The sequence below is a fragment of the Vitis riparia genome, chromosome 18 (assembly GCF_004353265.1).
Source record: "Vitis riparia cultivar Riparia Gloire de Montpellier isolate 1030 chromosome 18, EGFV_Vit.rip_1.0, whole genome shotgun sequence".
NCBI classification, from domain to species: domain Eukaryota; kingdom Viridiplantae; phylum Streptophyta; class Magnoliopsida; order Vitales; family Vitaceae; genus Vitis; species Vitis riparia.
Window position 1 is genome coordinate 33,193,585 of NC_048448.1, and position 11,159 is coordinate 33,204,743.

Below are 11,159 nucleotides of genomic sequence, written 5' to 3' on the forward strand. Positions count from 1 at the left end.
TGTATTTATAGTGTACAATCTTTCTTTCCTTTCTTAATATAGGTCACATATATGGTAGTTAGTTCAACCTAACCTTGTATATATATTTCTCTATTGTAAGAAGTTAATTATATGAATGAGAATTAAGATTTTCTCTCTCTCTCTCTTTCAACACTATGTTTTTATTCTTTTTGCATGAGATTCTAGTAGTTATGGATGGAAAGTTTGGTCACATTGAAAAGTAATTTCTTTACATGACACATAAGGTTTTGCAAGAGAAAATGCGGTGGCTTTTTTTTTTTTAGAGAGTTGAAGATTTGTAGAAAAGGAAAGTAGCAGTTTCTTTTATAACAGACAGTGGTTGACTTTTTACATGGAGAAAGGGAAAGTGGCAGAGTTTTTGATATGAAAAAAGGAGAATGATAGAACTTACCTCGGGAAGAAAGAGAGAGTGACAGATTTTTTATATGAAAAAGGAAAGTAGCAGATTTATTGAGGGGCTGGAATTCTTTTTTTATGGAAGAAAAAGATGGCAGAATTTTGGGGAGGGAGAAAGGAAAGTTTTCTTTTGAAAACTGATATAAGGAAGAAAAAATGAGAGTAATAGGATTTTTAGCTGTGGGGGGAAATTTTGGATTCAAGATGGGAGTTTTTTAAAAGCAAGATGGGAAAAGAGCGCAGCAGGATTTTTATGGTTTTTGTTGGAAGAAGAAGAAGGGAGATTTTCACTGGTTTTTTGAAGGATTTTGGAAAGGAAGATAGCTGGAAGCCAAGCGATTGCAGTCAAAATTGTCCAGGTATGCTTCTTGCTACTCTCTGGATTCTCGCTTATATTCGATTCCTCATTTTGGTTGTTTCTGAAAATTCAATGTTTTGTTGATTGGTGTGGACGGTAAGGACCACAAGTTGTTCTGTTGAGATTGGTGGTTTGCCTGTTTACTCAGTTTTGGTTTTTATTCTTTTAATGCCCTTGATTTTCATCTAAAAATAATTTGTGTATGGACCCATCTTTGAGTTTGTTGCCAAAAATCATGCGCCCTGTTTATGTCCAAATCTTATTTTGAATTGCTCCCTTATTCTTAGCCCATGGATTAACACTTAAAATGAGGCTATTTATATTCATTGATTAGCATCCTCTGCTTATTCCTCCCCCGGTTTTTATCTATGTCCTCTGTTCCCCTATTTGTACTATCTTCCAGTACTTGTCTATATATTTGGGTGTGCAGCAAATGCAACGTGATCAGTGTATTTCTGGTGGTTCTATGTCTCTATAGATCTCATTGCAGCTTGCCTAGTTCTGTAAGGTTCTTTGTTAATGGATAAAAGCTCAGATACTGGATAGTTGATTCTGAGGTATTGCAGCGGGTTGATGAAGAAGATTGAGTTTCTTGAAATGCTTTTCTCATTGTATCAATCAGAGCTTTTTTTATAGAGGCGCACATCTTCAAAAGAGGAGCGGGGGAACTTTGGGGAAATGAGGTTTTCTGAGTAAGAGGCTTGAGTCGCAGGAAAAGAGATCGGCAGTAGGGGGAGAAATTCTTGGGGAGAAAGTTCACTACTTCGGGAAGTTGAGAGGAGAGAGGAGAGAGGAGAGAGGAGAAAAACAGAGTGGAGAAGCAAACTAGAGGAGATTCATTGGTGACTAACTTAAGAAAAGAAACAGAGCTGCTTGAAGTCCAGATATTCTTGCTTGAAGGGAGCACTTCAGTAGAAGTTTGTTGATGATTTCATTTCGATATTTGCCTTGAACTTTCCCATTGTACCACCGGTTTTTGAACCCATTGAATCTAGCATGAAATGGGTTTTTATTTAATGGTTCACTTATTTGTTTATCCTTTTTTCATCATACTCTATTTTGGTCGGGTTGTTTTTCTATAGTTGTGCATGCTTCAAATTGCTCTGTTTTGCTTCCCGGGTGCGTCCTCCTATATTTATGAATAAATAAGGTACAGAGCTGTGGGCTAGCTGCAAAGGTAATTTCAGTGGGGGTTGAGATTCTGGGCCCACAAGAAAATAGAATAGTAGAAGAGAAAAATCCGTAAGAGAGTTGGGATTGGTAGGAAGAGGTGGATGGCTCTCTGGGAAGAGACATCTGCAAACCTCTTGGCTGATGGAATCAATCGAAGTCCAGAGCAGTGCAAATCCTCATGGGCATCTTTGGTTCAGAAATATCAGGAAAGCTAGAATGATGAGAAAAACAAGAAAGATTGGTCACCTTTGAACTTTTAATTGCTTAAAGATATTTGACAATGACCACTGCAAACAACCTGCTGCTGTAAAGGTTGTGATACTTGAATGTCAGTGTGACGATGTGATTGGGGTGAAAGTGCTGAAATCAGAGCTCAGGAGAAGATCATTGACTGTTGAGTCTGATATGGAATACAATTGGAATGCCAACATTGAGATCTACTAGAGAAGGAAGAGGAGAAAAAGCTTGGTCTCTCTTTGGATGACTATGTCGAGCTCTTGCTTGATGGCTGTCCTGAATATTTTAATTCCCATGACAGGGGATTCTGTGTGGCTTCCCAACTAGGTTGTGATGACTTGGATGCAATGACAACTGAAGACATGGCTATCGAGGTTCTCAAAGGGATACCAAGACTGACCAGATTAGAAAAAAGATGAGGCTGCCGATGAATTTAATGACAAGCTGGCATCATTTGGTCACTTACTGTTCTCTTCATGTGGACTAGGAATCAGATAGTCGAGATATGAATGACTTTGAATGCTATTGGCCAGAGAGCAGTTTTGAAGCCTGCTCACTATGCTGGTGTTCATGCAATAGCTGAAAGGCACATACCAGACTTTGAAGGAAATTGAGATCGCCGAGAGAAGGAATGGGAAGCTGAGAACTAATTGAGAATAATGAAGGGATTTTGGAGGCTTATGTCAAGTAAAGGGTTACTGATGCTCTGGACGAAGCAGCAACTAGAGAATAATTAAGCCTTATGAGAGAAGAAAGGCACATACCAGACTTTGAAGGAAATTGAGATCGCTGAGAGAAGGAATGGGAAGCTGAGAACTAATTGAGAATAATGAAGGGATTTTGGAGGGTTATGTCAAGTAAAGGGTTACTGATGCTCTGGACGAAGCAGCAACTAGAGAATAATTAAGCCTTATGAGAGAAAGGCTTCCCATGATGAGCCTTACTCTCTGAACACTGTCATCGATAATTTTGGTGCACAAACTACTCATGAAAAGGAAGCTTCCAATCAAAAAAGGGAATGATCAACTTGTAGTAGAGTTTGAATTATCTGGTAATGGTTGGGTTTCAGAATTGAGAAGCTTTCCAGTTCTGATCAATTTCCCTTTGGTAGCCCTACCTGCAAGCATTTTGAGGCACAGAGTTTCATAGCTGAGAAGGAATAGAAAGTTCTAGTCTCACAAGTTTCTAAAATCTAGTCTGAAAAGGTGCCTGGAGTTGAGAAACTCTAGGGTGAAATTAAATTGACTTCCCATGCTGAAAAAGAGTCCAGTGGAGCTGTTTTTGTACTTGAAAGCTCAGAATCAGAAGCTTCAACAGCAAGTTCACAATGCTTCAAGAAATTATATCTATCACTCAAAGAAGAACCTTCTGCTATTAATATTTTGGGGAATTCTTTGCTCATTCTAATTGTAACTGCAGCTCCAGCTTTCATATTTGTAAAGCAACAAAAATCTCCCACCCCAAGACTCTCATGATAATTCCTTACCTGTCAACCTTGGAGGATACCTTTTCTGCCATAACTGTCATGGCTGAAATTATTAATAAAGGCCCTACTCGTCCTGTTGCTTTACATGAACTGGGTCACCTTCATGCCTTTTATCTTCAGTAGTGGCTGGAATACTTCCTTCTTCAAAGGCCCTTGCATATGTTCTTAATGGTCTCAGTGCCATTTGTCCCAAAGGCTTAAAGCAAGTGGAAAATGCTTCAGCATTGTGATCCCTTGTGGACAACGAATGAGATTTTTGCTCCCTTGGCTAATGTTGTAGAAAAGCTTTTGCGGTATTTTCATTAAGGAGTACTAGTGTCGACATAACTATTGAAATTGTTGATAGAACTGCTTTAACATGGGATGATAATGTGGGGGTCATCAGGAAGATTTAATGAGACTGCTACAATGAAAATGGCTTCTGAAGACAGAAATGACGGCCATCAATAAATTCAGTTGCCATAGATATCAGTGATGAATGATTCGTCCAATTTTGCATCTTTCATGCGTTGGTTCTGGTTCACAGAATATTGAAAATTCCTGAACTTGCTGATTATTTATGGAGGAGTCAGGAACTGAAGCCTACTGAAGCTGCTGCCTTGGCCTAATTTTGCCCAAATTCTAGAATAATAATGTCTATTGCTCTACACGATACCCTGGTCTACAAAAGGTTTTCCTCAGTATCACCCAGCCCCACTGGCCATTAGTACTTTGTAGAATTGGACAGACTCCACTTACAACCAATTTGTGGCAGCAGCAGAGTCAGGGGAAGGGAGATATTGGCTAGTTTCCAGGACTGTTAGCTTGACATACTTTGGTAAATTTCAAAATTCTTGAGTGGCTCAGACCATTTCAGAATTTCTACGACTAAAGGAAGCAAGCCATATTGCAGGCTGAAACTTCAGGACCGCATGATTAGATTCTGGAGACATTCAAAAGGCAATAGAATTTCACTTCAGCAATATGACCGGATTCTCATTATTTCGTTTTGGTGAATTGGTCATGCGAGTGTGAATTTGTCCACTCAGTTTTGACTACATTTGCAGCTGCCGGTAAACTGTTTTTGCAGCTACCAGTAAACTGCTTTTACAGTTAACAAGGCTTGTGCTTCACTTGTGGTGCCTGCGAATACCATAGAAAATTGTCCAATTGACAGACACGGTTTTCCAAAGCATGCTTCTCGCTTCAAAATGGCACCATGTGCCACAACCTAGTAATGAACAGTCTGTCGCGTCATCAGTAATGTTTGAAAAGCCTGCATCAGAGTCAAGACATCCACCGTACAGATTACTGGACGACAAATACATATTGAGGAACTAAATGCAAACAGAAACAACCCATCTTGAAGAAATGGCTTCCTAGGATGGAGAGCCTTTTGCATATGCACTCGAGTTCCCCAGCTGCTTCAAATTACTTTCAGATTTGACTTCAAAATCTTCTAAATTTCAATTCTGCTGATGATCGCATCGAGTTCATAAAAATGACAGTACACACCAAGTGAAATTAGCACCAGACTGGTTTCCCATCATCCTTGAAGAGACTCTTATGTTTCACCTAACTGAAGAGGAGTTCACTTACAACTACATTAACATTGTGACTAGGCCAAAGATGCAGTCTGGAAATGCAGTCTTTAGACACTGAAAATGTTGACCTTGCTGTGAAGTTTCTGTAAAAAGACGTCAGACTTACTGGGAAGACTGTATTTCTGGTAGAACCCTACAGGTGGTTAATTTATTTGAAACTGTGAAGGTTTTGAGAATATCTGAGGCAGTGATCAGAAAATTATCAGTAGAGCGGTTTCAGGAGCATATTACAAAGAACCATAATAGGGATATCATGGAGGGCGCAAGGGTTGTACTTCTTGATGCGAGCTTTAAATAACCAGAGAAGTGGGAATGCACGCATTTTCGCATTACGATGGACTTAACGGCAGGCCAGTTGTTGAGTATGACCAGAAACACTGTGATTATGTCTAATATGGGTGCCTCCCTCCAAAACGTCTCATTTTCAGACCAGGATTTAACGAATAGCATTGCTTGTCCAGAAGCTCAGTACAAAAGCACGTCCTTAAGTGAAAGACTCCTGTTGGAAATTCAGAACACTAGAATCTCTCCAGAATTGGTGCTTAACGAAGCATAGATGGAGGATGAAGGAATCGGTGAAGACATTATGGGATTGAGAGAAAAGCATTTCTGACGGGCTTTCCGAGAAGAAACAGATGGGCAGAATACTGAAGATATTGGGCAGAAATTTAAGGTCATTCAGGTTTGATGGTGAAATAGAGTTGGACAGAACCACAAAGTTTATGCTAATTCAGTTACTCCTACTTCCCACAACTTCCTAGCTAATACTGCAAAATTCATCCAGTTCTGCTTCAACTGATCAGATGAACTTTGCCTACACCGCAAGATAAAACGAGTAGTTTCTTTTCTGCACTGTTAGTCAAACTCGACTAGCAGTGAAACAGAAACCATTCATTGCAGGTTCAGTCACATTATAGATCAAAAGTAAAAAATGTGAAATCTGCTTAGTTCATGGCAACAGCAAGGGTATGTATTCTAGTGGAGCTACTGAATCAAGTCTTGATGGTGAGAAAATAACACAGAATGCCGGAAATATAACAATGCAGAAAAGTAGGGATTTTCAGCCTTATGTTCAGTGTTTGACCAAGGTTGGGGAGAATCCATTTGAGCTTATGGGTCAAGTTACCTTATAAATGGAAATGCTTCTGACCGTTGAATACTTCGGCAATAAATTGGGTTCTTCTATCCAGAATTCCCGGGCTCCACTCCATCATGGCCACCTTGCTGCACACCTCCTCCTCTGTTTGCTTCTTTGATTGGGAATTTACTGTTTTAAATTGAATTTTCGAATCATTTTTCAACTAAACATTTCCAGCTTTGAAAAATCCATCTTTAGATCCCTTCTAGACACTAAAATCCAGATTTTAATAAATTTGGTCTATTTTTTCCCTTTTATTCCTAGAAGCTCAAGGGCATACATTTACTGTACCTATTCTATTGTTAATTTGTGGTTCCAGTAGTGGGATGGATTTGAATAAATTCTTATTTATACACATTATTTCTCTTGTTTAAATATAGATATGGAAGAACTTCTCTTGATGAAGGCCGAGCATGTGGGAGCAAGCATTTAATCAAAATTTTGGAGTAGGCTAAAGAGGCTGCTTGCAAGGCACATGGTTTTTGAAAGGTAAAATAAGGCTTTTCTTCACCATGCTGTTATGGATAACTAATCAGTAAGAAGTTACTTCAGTTTTCGCCCCCTTAACTATATGTTTTCTAGTTACTATATCCTTCTTCTTCACAATTTTTAGTTTGTCTTGCCTTTTCAAGGTGTACTATTCCAAATCCCTTTTCCTTCCATCGCCTTTGATAAAGCCACCGACAATTATCAGAAATAAGTACATCATCACTTGGTATGGATAGGGGAGCATTGGAGCGACGTGCACCTAGAGGCCAGTTTTTTTTTTTTTTTTCTCTAATTGGGGGTTTAGTTGCTTGTCAGTAGCCTTAAATCTAACTAGGAGTCTGAATTTTTTTATAAAGGTAATTTAATTATTTTTGTTTCTTGTCATGACTTAAGGATGGTTAACTTGCTTAAGCCATTTCTATTTTAACAGAAAACAGGAGTCCTCGGATTAAAACTAAATAAAGGGCTGACATTGCACCTTACCTGTGGCATCCCAAATATCTCATGGAGGGATCATTCAAACTTGTACATGGTAGCCTTTAGACAAGTTGTGGATGAATCTTAGTTTGTGTCTACAGGTTTTGCTCTCCCTTTTCTTAGGGCTTGAAGTGTGGTTGATCTAAGAATATTATAGCTTCATCTAGATCTCTGATTCTTCTTCTTTTCTACTTTTCATGTTCTCATATGTGAATAGCAATAGCATCAAGAGGACACTCAGGAACATTTAGATGTCATGTATAGATCAAATCATTCTAATTTGCATTTCATGTAAAATGTCTCCATTTTGTTATAAAGAATCTCCCCTTTTTTAGGATTTCGTAATAATCTCTTAAATTATTACTCTCAGTTATATAGATGGTTTCATTTCCCAAAATAAATCCATTATATAGGCTGGATTTGGGCCTTCAAATTTTGGGAAAATAGATCTTGGTTGAGCTTCCTTCCACCATGGAATAGTGAATTCCCAAACATAACACTCATTCAAGCCATCCAACAAGGGTGGGATTTTGCTTCAATGATTAATCTAATCCCAGTTGGCTTGGGGAAAGCTCTAACCCCCCTGCCACAACAATATCTGAAAATGCCACACCACTTCTCATCTGCCTTGCATAACCTTAAAACTAGCCATCAAAGTTGATCTAAAACATGCAAAAGGAGGCAGTTGCCATTCAACCACCCTTGGCTCATCCAATCTTACATAATTAGACTCATCGGTTTGCCAAGAAATTCTTTACAAACTTGCCACCCAGGAAGAAGTGAGATAGCAATCATTGTCATAGTTGTAAACCTTCACTTATTCTAAAACATCATTGGAGTTTCTTTGTATCTTAATCATGCGAAGTTAAGCATAATCCCTTATAAAGCTCTCTACTTTTGGAATTTCTTCCAAAACCTTCATCAGCAACATTCGTCACATGTGAAACAATTCCTATGGGGAACCAAAGTGATACCAGCCAAGACCAAATAACTTGTTCCACAGCTCCCATAGCAGCTAGATGGTGAAAGATAAAGACACATGTTTTACCATTTCCCAGGAAAATAGCAAAATCCATAGGGCCAAGGGCTTTGAAAGAAGTCCTTGACTTCAATGTCATTAATTTTGAACTTTCATTGGCCACTAGCCACATGAATGCTCTTGCTTTAGATGGAGATTTAGACTACCAAATAGAATTAGCCAGAAGGAAAATATGTGAAGAACTATCACTGGACAGGAAACCGAAGAAAGATATCAAGGAGAACCGGCATGAATAGAGTCAAGGACTAAATCCTCTCACCAATAAAAGATTATAAATAATAACAGGTAGTAAAAAAAGCTATAAGAGGCAAGGGACTAGTCACTTCTGGTATGTTAAGGTATGCCAGAAGTTGAGTTTTGAGAACTGAGAAGATGAAGAGTGGTAAAGAACAACAGAGGAGGATATCTAGATCTTGAAACAAGATAGATATTAGTAAGGCTACCATATAACGGATCCTTCTTGAAATATTTTTCTGAATCATTTCCAACCAAATGTCGAATACAACAAGAAAATCAAGGAAGCCTTAGAAAATAGCTTACCACAGTCTGTGGTGCAACCATATAACCATCATTTGGAATGTAAACCATAAATACTTCAATCCACAATGATTGTCTCTAGTACTTCAGGGAGATTCCTCTAATTAGGCATAAAGTTGTTTCATTATGGTTTAAATCATGTAAGTCAAGCACTCAAGCTACGGTTAATTTAATAAAGGCCTTTTTACTTAACTTGATGAGGAGAACGTTGTGATTATTCCTAGGACAAATTTCTTGATGACTGTATCTTGTTCCAGTCATTTATAAGTTTAAAACATGCTAACCACTGATGCATCCAACCCTCTTCTAGGCATACCCCATTAATAAGAATTTGAAGTCTGAGAGAAGGGTTCTAACAGGTTTTGAAAAACAGTAGTCTTAGGTTTTTGGTTATCTAATTGTATGCTTCTCTTCAACCTAAATGAGAGTTGTCATTTTACCAATTTGCTCCAAGCTTCTCAGTTTTTCATAATTGGTTTAAGAAACTCCATGTACTTGGGTTGCATTACTCAAATCTTGGGGTATCCTATTTAGCTTTCAATTTATAGGAACTTGGGACATGTTATGAGTATTTATACAAATCTTGGAGTTTATTGATAATATGTTCTGGGCTTTGGTGGTTTGAACTTCTGCTGTTCTTTTTTATGTTGCTCTGTAAGCCAACATTCAAACTTGTCCCTTCTCTATTCTTTTTTATGTTGCTCTGTGGGTTCACTTGGTTGGGTCCTCTTTTATGGGCATTAGCCAAGCTACAAAAGATTGGAAATGGGGCAGAAGAAAACAAGTTATTTCTTCTGTTTTTTTCCTTACATGTATAGTTTTTAAGAGGACTTGAATACAGCAGTGGCTAAAGAATCAGCCACCTGTGAATGTGTTTGTAGCAGCATTGTTGTCAGGATATTGGACCTGACAACATAATACTTTTATAAAAGTGGACTGGGTCTCACATGTACTGATTGTAACAGTTCTATATATTTGTTCACTCATGGATCTTCAGTGTGCATGGCCAAATTATAATACAGAAAATTTGACATCAAGCCTCATGGATAATTGGTTTAAGCTGATAAAGATATTACCTTTTCTTCCCCTTCTATTTTTGTAAATGCTTAATTTCATGTATACATGGGTTTAAATTTTACTTCATGGTAGTCTTTTAGTTCTTCAAATTGCAGGATATTTAATGTCTTAACTTGAGAGTTAGAACTGATCGGTCTAAACTTTTACAAAATTGGAGCCATAAAGTTCTTTTCTTAATATTATCTGGACTCCCAATTCAACTAAAACTGGACTTTGAGGGAGTTTACTAGAATCCTTGGAATTAGTGTTGCAAAAGTGTGTTTGGATCCAAGGCCTTAGCTTTTACAGCCAAGGAGATGCCAAGTGGGGTTGAACATGGCTGGAGCAACACAGTGACAGGTATGCATCATTTTTATTCTTGATATATTCATCGATCAAATATCTTTTTGGGTTCAGTCTTTCAATGTCTGTATACTTTTCCTTCATTTTGTATTCATAATAATAACTTTGTTCTTTTATCACAGCCATTTCCCTTGATCAGTCCACAAAATGTTGGCACCAACAATCACTAGGCTAAGAATTCTATCAATGCAACTCTGAATACGGATTGGCAACACAAATACTTGATTACCTATGCTACATATAAGGAGATAGAGCTATTTCCTAAGCAAAGTCAGGCTGCAAGTGCCAGTATTTATTTAGAAAAGGTAACTCTTTAATTTCCATTGCTACATAAATCCTCAAGCTGATTTACTTTCTGCTATTGATCACTGGAAGATCTCAGACTCATAATTGATGACCTATTCCCTTTGGGTACTTTGGCCTCTGATTAAGATATGCCTTTGGTCATGAGTGAGAACAGAGAAAATCCTTGTCTTTTAAGTAATGAACAATGCACAACTGCAATTCTAACCTGTCAAATAAGCATTGTTGGGTTTTGAAAATCAGATTGGTTTTGTACACTACCATAGTTAAAGGTTGTTCAAACCAACCTGGTTTGTAAAAGTAAAAGCATGTTAATTGCCAAAAGAAAAAAGGCATGTCTGTGTGTTGCTTTGATACATGTCCTCCTTGGATTAATTACTTTAACACTCCTAGGTCACAGATAAAATTTGTATCAGTGTCTTGTTTTTATCATTTTAATCCTTATGGTATAAGCTATATGATTGTCTGCATTCATGATTAGACACTAGCATGACTAGGTAAGC

The 11,159-nt window shown here is 37.9% G+C and overlaps 1 long non-coding RNA gene across 1 annotated transcript; it reads left to right on the top strand.

The window, feature by feature from the left end:
* The first annotated feature begins 280 nt into the window (after positions 1-280).
* On the top strand, positions 281-10,958 carry LOC117906466. Its single transcript, XR_004649825.1, has 3 exons — positions 281-776; positions 6,773-10,350; positions 10,476-10,958. It is a non-coding gene; the product is annotated as an uncharacterized LOC117906466 (long non-coding RNA).
* Positions 10,959-11,159: the final 201 nt, after the last annotated feature.